Source organism: Peromyscus maniculatus, chromosome X, assembly GCF_049852395.1.
Source record: "Peromyscus maniculatus bairdii isolate BWxNUB_F1_BW_parent chromosome X, HU_Pman_BW_mat_3.1, whole genome shotgun sequence".
Classification (NCBI taxonomy): Eukaryota; Metazoa; Chordata; class Mammalia; order Rodentia; family Cricetidae; genus Peromyscus; species Peromyscus maniculatus.
In genome coordinates this window covers 79,021,030-79,037,499 of record NC_134875.1, presented here as the reverse complement: position 1 = coordinate 79,037,499, position 16,470 = coordinate 79,021,030, and the positions used below count along the sequence as shown (strand labels likewise).

At 37.5% G+C, this 16,470-nt stretch overlaps 1 non-coding gene across 1 annotated transcript; it reads right to left on the bottom strand.

Moving 5' to 3' along the window:
- Positions 1 to 11,495: 11,495 nt before the first annotated feature.
- Positions 11,496 to 11,601, bottom strand: LOC121825904 (U6 spliceosomal RNA). The gene has a single exon (XR_006068274.1). It is a non-coding gene; the product is annotated as a U6 spliceosomal RNA (small nuclear RNA).
- Positions 11,602 to 16,470: the final 4,869 nt, after the last annotated feature.

The window sequence follows — 16,470 nt, the reverse complement described above, 5'->3', positions numbered from 1 at the left end:
AAATTTATACAGTATCCCTAAATGAAGGACAAAGCTATATACAATAGCTAACTAAGAATAGAATGCTGGAAGATAATGCTTTCATATTTTGTAAATGATTATTTACTTTTCTCAGAATAATTCAATACTAGTAGCTATTTGCACACAGTTACTATGCCATATATACTGGAGAAGCTGAAAATTCTAAGGCCTTGGAGACCCATTCATGAAAAGCTGATATCATGAGATTATGGTTATTACCTCAACTGTGGGGTAATATAAATGTGTGCATGCATATTTCAAATAAATTAAATTGTATATACTAAACATTTACAATTTGGGACTATCAATTGTCACTCAATAAAACCATTAAGAAAATAGAGGGCTGGAGAGATGGCTCAGAGGTTAAGAGCACTGACTGCTCTTCCAGAGGTCCTGAGTTCAATTCCCAGCAACCACATGGTGGCTCACAACCATCTGTAACGAGATCTGATGCCCTCTTCTGGCCTGCAGTCATACATGCTGTATACATAATAAATAAATAAATTTAAAAAAAAGAAAATAGAATATACAATTGTAAGACAAATTGATAAACGGTCTTATTAATTAAAAAAAAACAAACCCTGAGTCAGACATTGGGGTGAAAACCAAGAGATCAGAGGAATAGTGTAGATGTAACCAATCGTCTTTTTTAAAATAACAAACACAGAGCCAATGTAAAAGAGAAAGCAGAGAGGTCAGAGCTCAGAGATAAAATCTTACCTCCTACAGTGCTCCTAGCTTCCTCGAGAGAGCTTCTTCCTGTTTGTCTGTCTTTAAATAGTCTTTCTGTTCTGCCTTCTCATTGGTTGTAAACCCAACCACATGACTGCCTTGTCACTGCCTGTAAGTACCGCCCTCCAGGTCTTAAAGGCGTATGTCTCCAATACTGGCTGTATCCCTGAACACACAGAAATCTACCTAGCTCTTCTAACCACCACGCTCTTGCTATGGCTCTAATAGCTCTGACCCCAGGACAACTTTATTTATTAACATAAAATTAAAATCACATTTCAGTACAAATAAAATATCACCAGTGTCATGTCATGATTCAGGATTTTAAATTCTGGAAATTGTTGACAGAATAGGACAAGCCACAGCCAACCTTACCTTACCAACTCCTCAGCCTCCAAAGAGACCTACTTGCTGTGGGATATCTTTCTGTATGCTGTGAATATGTGTTGCTCTGATCGGTTGATAAATAAAACACTGATTGGCCAGTACCAGGCAGGAAGTATAGGTGGGTTAAGCAGATGAGGAGAATTTTGGGAAGAGGAAGAGCAGAGTCAAGAGTTGCCAGCCAGACACAGAGGAAGCAAGATGACAAGGCAGAACTGAGAAAAGGTACCAAGCTACGTGGCTAAACATAAATAAGAATTATGGGTTAATTTAAGTGTAAGAGCTAGTCAGTAATAAGCCTGAACTAATGGCCAAATAGTTATAATTAATATAAACTTCTGAGTGATTATTTTGGGGGCTTGGCAGGACTAGAGAAACTTTCCGACTACACCTACTTCCTATATACCTACGCCTATATGCCTTTCTGTCCCTGCCATCTCACTTCCTGTCTCTGCCCAGCCATATCACTTCCTGTCTTTCTGTACAGACCTCCGGACCTCCATGGTTAGTGCTGGCCTTAAAGGTATGTGCCACCATGCCTGGTTCTGTTCCCAGTGTGGCCTTGAATTCACAGAGATCCGGATGGATCTCTGCATCATGAATGCTGGGATTAAGGTGTGTGTTACCATTGCCTGATTTCTATGTTTACTATAGTGGCTGGCCTTTTCCTCTGATCCTTAGATAAGCTTTATTGGGGTACACAGATAAAATTTCACCACATACAATCTAAATAAAATTAAGCGAAATTAATACTTCATGAACATGTAAAATGACTGATTCACATAAATACACCTTTGCATCTAGCATGTGAAACCAACACTGCTTCTAACTTAGTATGGCTTTTTTGCTTGATTTACTAATGCATAGATAACTCTAGTTTCAAAGAAAAGAATAGAATGGGAAGAAATGGGAGCTATCCTTGTTTTCCAGACTATTGAACTTTGAAGAAGATAGAAAGTCATGGTTGAATCCTACAGGAAGGAGACAAGCAGGGTGCTATATGGAAGAAAGGGAGTATATTATTCAATTCCGTTGTTATGACAGGGACCTATTTGGCTGGACTACTCTTCTCTTTGTGCCGCATATTTTCTGACCATTTTTTCATGAATGGGTTTGAATGTAAATATCCACCACAGGATTATGCTTTTTGAATGCTTGGTCCCTAGCTGGTGGCCACTGTTTGGAGAGGTTGTACACACTTTGGGATGTGGGTCCTGACTGATGAAGATAGGTACAAGGGGTAAATCTTGAAGGTTATAAACAATTTTGGATTTTGCCTCAGCTTTATGATTCCCACTGGACATGATTTTTATAAGTCTGATGCTATGGACCAAGCCCCTTTGCTTGCCTCTTTCAATGATGACTCAATCTCTGAAAAACTGTAAGCCAAAATAAACTCCTCTTTAAGTTACTTCTATCAGGTATTTCTTCACAGTGGTAAGCAAATCTCCACCTCTGCGAATCCCAATATTTTATATTTATATTTTTCAATGTTCAGTTGAAGTATCTACCCTAAGACTTCACTCAGTCATTTATTCACCTATGTATTATTTCTTACTGAGTCAGCTGTTATATTTTCTTACAGCTCTACGAAACCCTTTTAGAGACATTTACCTTATTAAGATTGATTTTCATGACAAATAACTTATCTTCATTAAGCATCATGAAGCTCAAAATTATGCTTATTTATATACCTAAAATAATCTAAATGTAACTATTATTTAATTTTGGATTATCACCTATTTTAAATTGATTATTTCCCTGATATGCCAGGAGGGTCACTGGACCAAATACAACCTAACTCCCCGCTGAATGTTTTTCTGATGAGGTCTATGTGTTACCAGGATCATTTAAAAGTGCTTTTTAAAGTGTCTTTATTTTCATAAAATAATACCTCTAAAACCAATTTCCAGTTTGTTATGCAGTTTTTTTCAAATAGGCCAAAGATATTATAGTGTTAAAAGAACAATAAGGTTTCAAAGATGAGACACTTTTAATAATATTTGTAACTGGTATATATTCATTGATAGGTTTCATAAGGATATTTTTATGCAAACACATAATGTACTTTGAGCATAGGAACAACTTTTTAAAGTTCTATCTTACCCAAAGCTTCTGGTCTTCATTCTGACAAATAGAGCACCTTTCTTTTGCAAACTGGACTACTAAAATGCAGTTTAATTTGAAGGAATATATTTGCTGAGAGCAGCATAGAGTTATTAACAGGAACTACCCACCTGCTAACGACAACGAATATGCCCAAACATGTTTTATTGTCCAACAAGAAGGGGCCAAAGCAAATTTAAATCAAACAAGATGCTCGACATAAGATTAGGTTAATGAGCTGAAGGAATGTAGAACAAAGAAAGTGGAGTCAACTGTGATGCTTTGACTTACAGCTGTGAAAAGTTTTGAAAACCAGGTGGTAGTGGGGAGTTAGTTTTCACTATTGCTTGATGTTTAATGGGAAAGCATGGGATAAAAATTAGTGGGAAGTGTGGACTTAATATGAGTTAAATATTTCTTTGCTAGTGAATTCTTTTAAACTAAAGCATGTTCTCTAAGGGGATGTGACAGCATAATTTAGGGCATTTCAACATAGATTGTGCAACGTTTTTGAAGGCTAACCATAGAAAGCAATCCCATATTGGCAAGAAGAAGAAGAAATGCATTGACCCCTAAGTGTTTCCTATCTTTTTATTTAGCATGTCAGCCTTATGATCACTTAAATGTTTTTATTGTTCTATTACAACACGTATTTGAAAGGTCAGTTAGGAAAATAAAAGTATTTGATGTTTTGGTACACTTTTGGTCTTTAGTAAAACAAAATATAATAAAATAAGGATAGAAAAAATATGTTCTGAGTTTGTTGTGTATTTGTTGTGTCAAATGTAGAAAACCGGCCTGAAAGTGTTACTAGGCCACTAGTTGTCTTTAGTAATTAAAACCATGACAGCATGAGGCGCAAAGGGAAGAGAAGAATGATCCCTTGACAGGAAAAGTTGCTACTCTTTGGAATGGTTCCCATTAATGCACTTTATTTCTTAGTATTTCTGTAATATCTTCTCAGAAGATTATTTGGTGCCCAGGAGTTAAAGTGGGCTCAGGACAAAACGGTAAATATCCAGTTTGTTGTTTGCTATACTTAATTTTCTGGTTAGGAGAATGTTGAATGGACTTCAAAGGTAATTTTCCATCTACCCTATCACCTTCAGATAGATGGAAAAATTTGAATCTGGGGAAGGACAAGCACATATCTACAGTCACATGGTCTTTATAGGAATGAGACTTAAGCTATGTGTTTTAACTCTAAAGTCAGGAATCTTTTTTGGTTTTTTGTTTTTTCAAACAGGGTTTCTCTGTGAAACAGTCCTGGTTGTCCTGGAACTCACTCTGTAGACCAGGCTGTCAGACTCACGGAGATCCACTGCCTTTGCCTCCTGAGTGCTGGAATTAAAAGTGTATGCCACCACAGCCTGGCTATAGTCGGGATCTTTCTACTATGGTTTATGGTATTTATGGTGTCCTACCTCAGTCTGCCCAGTCCCCATGTCCTGAGCATGCAGATTGTTCTGTTAAATGGAAACCAATTACAAGCTCACAATTTCTCTTACCCACCATCCATTGTTTTATCATACATGCACACTGTTAGTTTTCCCATCATCACTGTCAAAGTTCTTTCCACTGCCAGGGAACACATAATGAGCCTACAATATTTTTATAGTTATTTGCATGTTATCTCTCATAGTTATTCTAATGGGAACAGTATCCTGAACCTCAAGTAGAGACTGTCATAGTAAATTTTTAAATCAACAGATAAGACCTCTGGGGACACAGTTTGGGTCAGAATAGTCTTTGTAGGTTTCATTCCATGTCCAGGAGTACCTATGTGGCCTAGGAAGTGAGTTGTCCATTGTGAAGATATGCTTCTTTTCCCACTTTCAAGGTATTGAAATAGCCTGCTACCAGATGAACTGGCAGTTATTGTGAATGCTAGTTCACCATGGCCTTATAGTTAGGGCTTGAATCCTTAATAAAGTGCCTCTTTAAAGGCAATTTCAGTGACTTACCAGCATATTGGATCTGGATAAGACATAAATCAGACCTATTATAGATTTCTGAAAAAGAAAACTCTACCAAAAAGACACTTTGCAGTTTTATTTCAGTTTTTATTTCTGCTTTTAATCATAAATTGGCCATGGTTCACTGGAGAGCATTTTAAATCACCCAGAAAAGGTTTCCAGCTTTGCTACAACAAGGGCTGTCTTTTGGGTACTTTTTCCTATTGCAAATATTCTTGAAAACCAGACTTCTTGGCTTCCTTTGCAGTAAATGTCCTCGTTCCATTAGATGAAGCTGTTTTTTTTTCCTGCAAAACTAACCTATAAACATTTTGAAATATAGTAGTCTTGTAATCTTTCTAACATATTCAAATTGTTTAATTTTTTTTGGAGCTGCCAAGTCAGCCTGACAAAAGCTGGGACATGCACATATTTATCTCAAAGTGACTGTTGTCTTTCTTTCTTCACAATTATAAACAGTGCAGCTGGAGAGCTTCTTCCCCCTGCCCCTAGCCGCTGGCATGTTCTGGTTTATGGTAAGAGAGAATTTTTTTAATGACCACGTCTTAGAATGGGTCTCTCTATGGTCCAGAGCCTCTCTATGTCAGACTTTTCAAAGACCTTTTTCTTCTTAGTGTGCTGCACTTTGAGGCATGAAAGCTCATAAACCAAGGGCGCTGCTATGGAAAGAGATGCCAAGGTCACAAACTTTACCTGAAAGAAGTAACAGGATGTAAGAGTCCAAAGTGAAATGAAAGCTGTGTGGATAGCCCCCCTCGGGGGTGTAGATAATAAAAACACACATTTTCCTTGTAACTTAAACTTAAAGGAGACTATGCATTCTACATTCATGCGTCAAGAAAATTATTTCATACTGTAAAGAGAGAGCAAAGACAGAAAGATGTATATAGGTTTGAACTAGTGAAGAAACTAGTTACTAAGCAGAAGTCTTACTCATGTACAATGTTCATATCTCTTCCCATGGAGAATTCCAATAAGTCTTCAAAGAGCATTTTCAGGAAGTTTAATTTTATCACCAAGAGAGTCAAAGGTCTTCATTTTAAGTAAGATTGCTATGGTTTTGTTTAAAAGAGGATGTAGTACCACTTTTATGTAGACTTACAGTCACACTTCTGACATTTTAATTATAGATTCTTTAAAATGCCTAGACAACATATATTCTATGATAAGTACAGTCCCTTAAAATGCCCCTCCCCATACTTCTGTCAACAAACTCACATGTTAGTATCAAAATCAGTTCTTTGTATCCCCTAACAAGTTGTAGTCAGAGTGCTTATTTCTCGAGCAGCTGTTTTGCAGAACTCCAACATTTGTTCCCTTTGAAAGCCTTGCCTTGGACTTATTTTCTAATTAGATAAATATGATCAAATTACAAAATTTAGGCTAAAACCGGGAGAGAGACATTCAGAACTTTTATGCTTTGGGGCATAAAATCAGAGCAGAGTTTTATAGTGATAGAATATCAATATCTGTGTTTGGGGGAGTCATCATCTGATAAATAGGAAGCATTAGTACAGATGATCTGTTTGAGACGTTCTAGTAAGTTCTTGTTTTCAGAGTCCTGATAAATTCTTGTTTTCCAACACCGAAGAAGAGCAGGACCCATGTGACAAAGCCTAAGTATGCTGCCTGTTCTGTGGTATAAATTGTTCCTGAAAACAGAAGGTGTAGCTATTAAATATTATATTGCCATAAAGTAAAGTTAGGAATCTTAAAAATCATTGGAACCTCCACACCCCACCCAGGAGCATTTATCATTTTAAACCACTTAATAACGAGGAACTAGAATCAGGAATTATGGGACATTTATCCATAACTTAGAGGGCCTATGTTCTTTGTGGCAGACGGGGTAATTATTACTAATGCATATATGTTTGAATCCACTGTAGCTTTGCGGGTTTCAATACAAGATTCTCCTGGTGATATGATCCAGAGGGCTGGAAGGGGCCTCTATGGGTTGGAGATTGGCAGGCCTTACATTTTCTGTTCAATGACTATTTCTACCCTCTCTTCTCCTTGCCACTGTTGTCAAATCACAGCCTACACATGGTGAGCAGTTATGTGGCCTAGAAGCTGTAGGCTTCTAAACCGAAGAGGGAAGCAGCTGCCCTCTAGAGGAGGGCTGGAAAGGGGATTAGCCTAGATTTCTTTTCAGGGCAGGCTGCACTTTGGGACCCTCAGCAACTTGATAGCTTCCAAATGTTCTTTGTGTTCCTTACAGTACAGGGTCTTTGAGGCAGAGCCAGACCCAGAGCCATACACAAAAGGAAATTATTAAATACATACTTCCCCTCATTGTGCCTCAGCCCCTTCCCCCACCCAGGCTGAATTCGCCAAGATTAGTTTCAAGAAATACCTTAAAAACAATGGGAAAACTGGACTAAAGAGCACTGCCGTGAAATAACTCATGGGAGAGAGCAGTCATTTAAACCTTGTTAACGCAGCACTTGCCTGGGAAACCAGCAGCTGTCAGGCCAAAAAGGTTCAGAGCTTGGTTACAGAGGCAATAGTCACCTGAATTTATATCGGAAACACCAAGGAATGGCCTTGTGATCAATCAAATTGTTTTTCCTTGGAGCTCCATTCCTTTCTCTCATACTTAATCTCTTAGGCCAGCAGCCACATCCTGTCTTCTCCCTTCCTGCCTATGCTGGACTCCATTTCAACAACACTCACAAGCATTTTCCATTCCTTTGACTCCTTCACCTTCCATATCACAGCTTTGGCAATCCCTACTCAGTCCTGGCTCACTTCAGTGGTCCCCTTTGCCTGTTCCTGTTCCCAGGCTGAAGACCTATCTGGGGAAAATTGCATATCCATGCTCATTGGCTCCACTACAAATGCATGCTTTTCAACCTCAGCTGGACCCTCAACTCTTATCCTTAATCCTTTTCTCATCCATAGCTGGCTCCTGCTAGCATTTCCCACAGCAGCTGTTCCAAGCCTTCATTTCTTTTCTCAGGGCCCCACTTCTGGCTTCTTCACTTTAAGCAGATGACCTACATTTCTAATTTCTTTTAAAACTTCCATAAGGTAACAGCATTCTCTCCTCTTCTCAGCTAATGTCTCGGTATCCATTCATCCTTTACCTTCTCCCCTGTTTTGTGATTTTTAACTCTTCTTGTCTTTTCTCACAGCTGGGAAATATGTTCTAGTATCAGCTATGTTTGCACAAACACCCATTTTTTTTTAAACATTTCTTCTCTTTACACCCCAACCTTTATTGGCTGCATTTCTTCTGTATCTGGATTTATTGAAGCCATAATAAGTATAAGACATCTCTAATTGTTTACCATCAATTTCCTACACAACCTTCACGCTGTTGGCTTCCTGATTTCGATTAGGCTTTCCACAAAGAGTCATAACTTGGTATTTTCTTCCCCATCTTCTTTGTTTCTCGGAAACAATCATGCTCACTGCTTGCAGCTGTGAAACTGGCTACCGGGAAGATACCGACTCTGCAGCTTCTCAAATCTAGTTGTCACTTCTCTTGTTCTCTTTGCTTTTGTGGGTTTATGATCACGAAAATACTACACTATCACGTTGGTGTGTTTTCCCAGTAGAACCAAATCGGATGCTTCGGTCGAATCAGGGATAGTTGTTTAGGTATGCCTTTTTCTCTCTACTGCTCCTATTATCTTGTCTTCCTCTTTTAGGGGTATCTCTCAGGAAACTGCTTTCAGCTTCCTGTCTCACTCTGTTCTACCTGTTATCCTGAGTTTACCCCTTCGTTTAAAGGATCTTTTTTGTTTTATTTCATATTTTTTTGAAACAAGGTCTCTCAATGTAGTCCTGGCTGTCCTGGAACTCACTATGTAGACCAGGCTGCCATTGAACTCACAAAACTTCACCTGCCTCTGCCTCCCAAATGCCAGGATTAAAGGTCTGTGCACCATGCCCAGCTAAATGTGTTGTTTAAGAACATAACTTAATAATCTGTATCTTCTCTCTTGAGTTCTTCCTCATCCCCAGACTATCCATGTACACACTAAAATTATCTGCATGTAAGTGTCCTGTAGGCATGCTGAACTCATCTTCCCCTCCAAAATGGTTTTACTTCCTACCTTTCCTCTCCTAATTAATGATATCATTTGTGGCCAAAGGTAGAATATGCAGAGTCATGCCTATCTGTTTTTCTCTAAGTAGAAATCTGCTGTTTTTGTGAAGCAGAGATAATATCTCATTTATTTGTGGGCCTCCTGGCCATTATTCCAGGCACTCATAAATTTGTTAAATTATGGGAATTTGCTTTGGAATCTAAATACAGTACAAGACTAAAGTTACCAAATAGACAATGAAACATACACGAATGTGTTCAGCTTCTGCATAGATAAATTGCTTATTTTATGAAAATTTTCCTTGACATGAAACCAAGTTATGCATAATTTGTGATTCAAATCATCTCTCCTGTTCTTCAAAAAGTCGAGTTCTTAGGGGAAGTAAAAGCAATTGTACATTTCCTTCACTTTATCTGTCTCTGTAAGCAATTAAAATTGTCTTCTAGACATTCAAATGTCTTGCATCTTAGTGAAAACCTCTACTTTTCTATTACTTCTAGGAGAAGGGGTTCTATAATTGGGGTTTTATAAATGCAAATTGAGTATCCTTTATCTGAAATGTTAGTGTTTTAGATTTGGTATTTTCTTTTGGAGGGTGGAATATTTGTGTATACATAGATGGAGGATGAGAGTCCTCAGCATAACATTCATTTATGTTTCATATATGTTTTAATAACTTGAAGGTCATTTTTTGTGATATTTATAGTTACAAAAACTTTGTCTGAAACTCATCACATGAGGTCAGGGGTGTCATTTTTCACCTGTGACGTTATATTGACACCAAAAACATTTTAGATTTTGGGTCATTTTAGGTATGGAATTTTCAGATTCAGAATGCTTGAGCTGAACAAAATGTAAAAGGTAACAGCCCCTAGGAGAAATAATGGAAAGAAGTAGAATTAATACACTCAAAGAGTTGAGTGTTCTCCATTTTTTCTTCTTTGTCTCTAAACAGAATGCACTAGAGAAATTTCTTTGAGTTTCACAATCTTTTTAAAGATAGTGTTTCATGATGTTTGAGGCAAATGTATACTTACAGCTCTTGATTGATTGATCAGATCTTTCAGATTAGGCTATTGTTTATACATTTAATTTGCACTGTATTTTTAGATGGAAGCTTAGACAATAACTTGCTAACAAGATTCAAGAGTAATTAACTGAACTACTTATTGTTTTCCATACTCCATGTTAGCAAATTCATGTATATTTTTTATATAGCCTTTGGTGTAGATTCCAGACTTGAAAATTGGGAATGCACAGCTTTTCTATCATAAATAAAGGACCTAGGAATTTAAGAATTTCATAGAGAATATGTATATAAATGAAAAAGTTCATGGCAGGAAGGATTAATTGCATCAGTGGCGCATTGAAAGCTTTGAACAATAAGGTTTAAAAGTTCAGGTGTTTCCTTTCTAAAAAGAGAAAGAACATGGACTTGGGTGGATAGGAAGGTGGGATTGGGGAGGAGTAGGAGGAGGGGGTAACTGTGATCAGAATATATTATATGAAAAAATTTTCAATTAAAAACAGGAAAAACACACAGAAAAATGCTCAGATGTTTTGTGGAGACAATGGGGAGCCATTAAAATATTCTGAGCACTAGAACCACATGTTACAGTACGTCCTTCCAAAGGGTCACTCTGGCAATAGTAACAAGGGATGAACTTGGGATGAGACTATCTGGTTATTAGGCCATTAGGAGAAAAATATGGTGAATAACCTGAGAGAGTCAGTAAATGAGTGAAAAGAGAGGAGTATTTTCTTTTTTATTATTTAAAACTATTTTAAATTTAAATATATTTTAGTCACATTTTTCCCTCCTCCATGACCTGCTAGAATCTAGATCCTCCCCCAATTCCTGCCTACCCAATTTTAAGTTCTTTCTCAAAATACAAACAAAAAGCTAATATAACAACAAAACTCCCAAACCAAGAAAACACAACAAAACAATACCCTCCCCTGCAAAATCCCACCAAACTATAGCTAAATAAAAGCAGGCACGCGCATAAAAACTGTGGGATCCTTTGTATGTTGTTCAGGAGGCCTGTCCTGGAGTGGTTGATATACCTACGCACTATCACTCTATTGGAGAAACTGACTTACTCTCTCCCGGCAGGTATGACAGTTCAGTTGTTAACCTTTATCCTAGTGGTAAGATTTTTGTTTATTCATCCATCCATTTATTCATTTACAAATATAAATAACAAAATAAAATATAAACTATGTGGAACACATCACAAATTTGCTTGTCATCATTGTGTGGGAGTCATGATAATCTTTTTGTATCATTCTAATTTTAGTATATATGCTGCCAAACAGAGCATGGTGAGGAGTATTTTCAAGAATACATGGGAAGATTTACTGATGGAATATAGGGTATTGTGGAAAACTTGGGTGATCACTAAAGTTGTGCTGCAAGTAATCAACTGAGAAATTCAGGTGATGTTGTAAAGTGTTGAGGATTCGAGACACTGATAAAATGAGGCAAGAGACACATTTAGGAACTTAGCTGTAGACTTTACAGATTGGCAAATAGAGTGCAGAAATATCATGTCATCTTGCCAAGGTCAGTTGATAGCAGGACTACAGTGGGAAGTTCTGAGAACAAAGGCAGTGATCTTTCCTTGCTGCAAATATTGACAAAATAATGAGACTTGACAGAAATTTAAGATACCCTAGTGTCCATTTAGTATAAACATTTCATTTGTTGGAGGGATCTCTGGAGTCTACAGAAAGGAGATAACTAGCCTGAGGCTCTTCACTGATAAAACATGTATGGGGTGAGCAAGTGCCAGGGGGCAATATACTAAGCCAATAATGCAGTATTTATCAGTGAATTTCTTAAACAAATTATTCAGAACTGTTCATCAGAGGAAAGAATACCTTTTCTCCCATTCAATTCTAATCCTAGCAATGAGAACACCATATAAAAATCAGAGGAATTCCTGAAAAGTATTCAACATAACAAAATAAAATTTTTCTTCCATCTCTTACCTTGAATTTCTCTTGTCAGTTTTATCTTCTTTAATTTCTATTTTTTTTTCCTCTACCAACCTCTCAGAGTCCCTCACCTAGGTCCTTGTGCTACAGGTACAATCATGTTATAGATTACAAATGACTATTTGCTCTCTGTGTACTGATTTAAGTGACTGGCTTATATGGACCAATAAATGAAAATTCATGAAACTTATGAGAAAGTTTTCATGCTGTTTTAAAAGCCAAGTCAATAACTAATTAAGTTGTTCCTCAGACTAAAGAGATGGCTCATAGGATAAAGCTCTCGCTGCCCAATTGTGAGGGCAGGCATAGCAGCTGCTTACCATCCCAGCACTGGGGAGGCAGAAGACAGGAAATCCCTGTGGTAAACTGGCTAGCTAGACTAGCCAGAATTATTGAGCTCTTGGTTTAGTTGAGAAGCCCTTCCTCAATAAAGAAAATGGAGAATGATTGAGGAAGACATGGACATCAACTTTTAGGCTTCCATATGTATACACACATGTGACCACAAGCATGTAAACATGCACATGTGTGCTTGCATATCACATACAGATACATGAAATATTGTTGTTTCTACTATGTGCAAGACTGTGCTAAATAGTTGAAGGATACAAAAATTAATAACATATTCCTGTCTTAGAATTTTATGAATTAGTGGAGCATAGGCATAAAGAGTGCAAATGAAGACTCAATAACAATATTTTGAGAGCTCTTGAAGAAAGTATCAGCAGAGTTAAGATAGGTAATAAGCCGGGCAGTGGTGGCGCACGCCTTTAATCCCAGCACTCGGGAGGCAGAGGCAGGCGGATCTCTGTGAGTTCGAGGCCAGCCTGGGCTACCAAGTGAGTTCCAGGAAAGGCGCAAAGCTACACAGAGAAACCCTGTCTTGAAAAAAAAAATGAAAAAAAAAATGAAAAAAAAGAAAAAAAAAGAAAAAAAAAAGATAGGTAATAAAAGAAAGGTTAAAACTTAAGAGTTTAAAACTTAACACCATCTTGTTAATTTCAAGGACAGAGATTTAGATGATCACTGGGGGTTTATGTAAGTGAAAAATTGAATTGGACACTTAACAATTTATATTTTGTGAGCACATACATAGTGTGTGTAGAGCCTTCCAAATGAAGCCAATGGTTCTTTGTTTCTATGAGTTTATCAGGGTATGACTTGTTTATATTCAGCATTTTCATGCCATAGGTATTTTATTAAACACAAAAGTTTTAAAAATTGTTCACTAATGAATTTAAAAATAAAACTTTTGCTATTTTTTAAAAACATTCATACTTGTGTAAATATATATACAAGATAAAACATCTGCTATCACCCTTTAATTACCCCTAGGACTTACCAACTCATCTGTCCCTATTATTATTATTATTATTATTATTATTATTATTATTCCTCAGAGTTTAGTTAGTGATGGCCATGTGTAACTAAGTATGGAGCCATCCACTGGGGCCTGGGCAATTTGCCAGTGGCTACATTCCCAAAGAGAAGTGACTCTCCCTTCTCCCGCAGTGTGTCAACTCCTCATCTAGGAGTGGGCCTTTGGAGCCCCCCACCTCTTAAATTCTTTCCTCCCACTCTTATATAATGTTCCATGAGACATTGATGATTGAACAGTATGTTTTATTCCTTTCAGGTAGTAATAATATCTGTCAATTTAGATAAGAAGTAGAAAGTAGGAGAAAAAGCAACTGGTTTGTCCATTAGAATTGGCAAAGGTGTGATATGCAGGAAGATGTTATATGGACCAGAAAGTTTTGATAGATGAAAATTCTATTATATTATTTTAAGCCTTATTTGCTTTTGCATATTAACCACATTAAATTTCATGCTATCTTCAGTGTCACAAGTAGGTTCTAATATGTAAACATTAATGAAATGGGATTAAGTAATTTTTTTAAAGATTTTTTTTTTATTTATTATGTATACAGTGTTTTTGCCTGCATGTATGCCTGCAGGCCAGAAGAGGGCAACGGATCTCGTTATAGATGGTTGTGAGCCACCATGTGGTTGCTGGCAATTGAACTCAGGACCTTTGGAAGAGCAGCCAGTGCTCTTAACCGCTGAGCCATCTCTCCAGTGCCAGGGATTAAGTATTTTAATATGGACTTAGGACTAAAAACATTACATGGAAAATATGGTTTGACATGTGGAGAAAATGGTTTTTAAAATAGTGTGGATTAAATATTGACTTAAATTGTGCAGCAATAATTCAACCATAATTGAGCATACTCAATAACTCACTGTATGATACTGGTTATGTGTCTAATCTCTGGTCTGCTGTGGGATAATGCTTTTGTACACTGATTTAATAAAACACTGATTGGCCAGTATCCAGGCAGGAAGTATATGTGGGGCAAGCAGACAAGGAGAATTCTGGGAAGATGAAGGGCTGAGTCAGGAGTCACCAGCCAGACACAGAGGAAGCAAGATGACAAGGCAGAACTGAGAAAAGGTACCAAGCCATGTGGCTAAACAGATAAGAATTATGGGTTAATTTTAAGTGTAAGAGCTAGTCAGTAATAAGCCTGAGCTAATGACCAAGCAGTTAAAATTAATATAAGCCTCTGAGTGATTATTTTATAAAGGCTGTGGGACTGTGGGCCAGGTGGGACACAGAAAAATTTCCAACTACAAATGGCTGCCCAACATGGAGCGAGAGTTCCCACCTAAGAAAGCTTAAAAAAAAAAAGATTCAAAAACAGAGTTAAAAACAGCTTTTTAGTTGTGTTTCTCAGGCAAGCAATGAGCTACAGTATTGTGGGTTCACAGTGGCATGTGGGCTTGATCTACAGCATGGTGGATTCCTACCACAGTACACAAGTACATCTGCAAGTGGAGCAGCATGGTGCATGGTAGATATAGCTTTTGCTAGTACAGACCAAAAAAATGGTTTCTGGGCTACATGCTGCTTTGATAGATGTATAGACCCACTGCTTCCAAGAGTTGGTGGTGCACATGGCTCCCAGAGCTGGAGGTAAATGTACCACTATCATATTGGAAAGTTTAAGTGGGCAGAGTCAGCAGCCAAGGCTTTTGCTTCAGTACTAAGCACTGCAGTTTAAAGCAATAGATTTACAAAGACAGATTCAGATGGAATAAGACTTTAAATGGTTTACAGTGTGTGTGAAAATGTATGTAGGCTTGGAAGAGAAAAGAAAATTAATATAGACAGTTATATAAAGAAATAGTTTTAAAAAATAAAGTCTTTAAAGAGAATGTAAAAGTAATATAAAAATTAAGCCATGTAAAGGTGGAAATCACACAGAGAGTCTGGATTATATTATCTTTGGGATTTTTAACTGCAGAAAGACATTTGAAGGCTGCTAAGTTAAACCAATATATGTATTTTATAGGTATCTTGACTTCAAAATTTGGATCTAAGTATATGTTGCTTTGGAAAGGAGGTTCTGCTTTTGTTTCCACAGGAAGTAAGAGGCTATGGATTTGTTCCAGGTTAAGATGGATCAGATTTGATCAAGACAGACCTCCTGAACCTTAACAGATGGTACCTATCAACAAAGGTTGTAGCCGGTCTTCCCAGGACTTGACCATTGTCTCAAATTTTCTCAGGATCCCTATAAGACTACCAGTGCCCGCTATCTACCTAGAACACTATGCCCACATTCCCTAAAACTGTATTATGGATATTAGTCTTTATTTAGGTTGTTGGTTACAAATTGTTATTGGCCATAGTCAATCTCTTTCTAAAAGAAGAAAGGGGGATATGATATAGGTGTAGCAGGAATCTTAAAAGTTCTTATTAATAAAATCAAACTTGAGGCCAGTTTTTTGGGGAACACTGGAAGAACAGAGAGCCAGAACAAGCCACAGCTACCTCAGCTCGCCGGGTCCTCGGCTGGTCTTGCTTCCTCAGACTGGAAGTCTCTGAGTCTTCATCCAGAATGGGTCTCAGCTGAATTGCTGCTCAAAAGCCTGAATGCTTAACCAGGCCAAATGCTTCTAGTTTCTGGTCCTCTAGCTTATACACCTTTCTGCTTTCTACCACCACTCCCTGGGATTAAAGGCATGAGTCACCATGCTTGGCTGTATCCTTGAACACATGGATTTCTGCCTCTGGAATGCTAGGATTAAAGGCGTGTGTTTAATATTTATGTTTAATATTGTGCTGCTTTGTCTCTGACACCAGATAAGTTTATTAGCATGCACAATATTTGGGGGAATACAATACC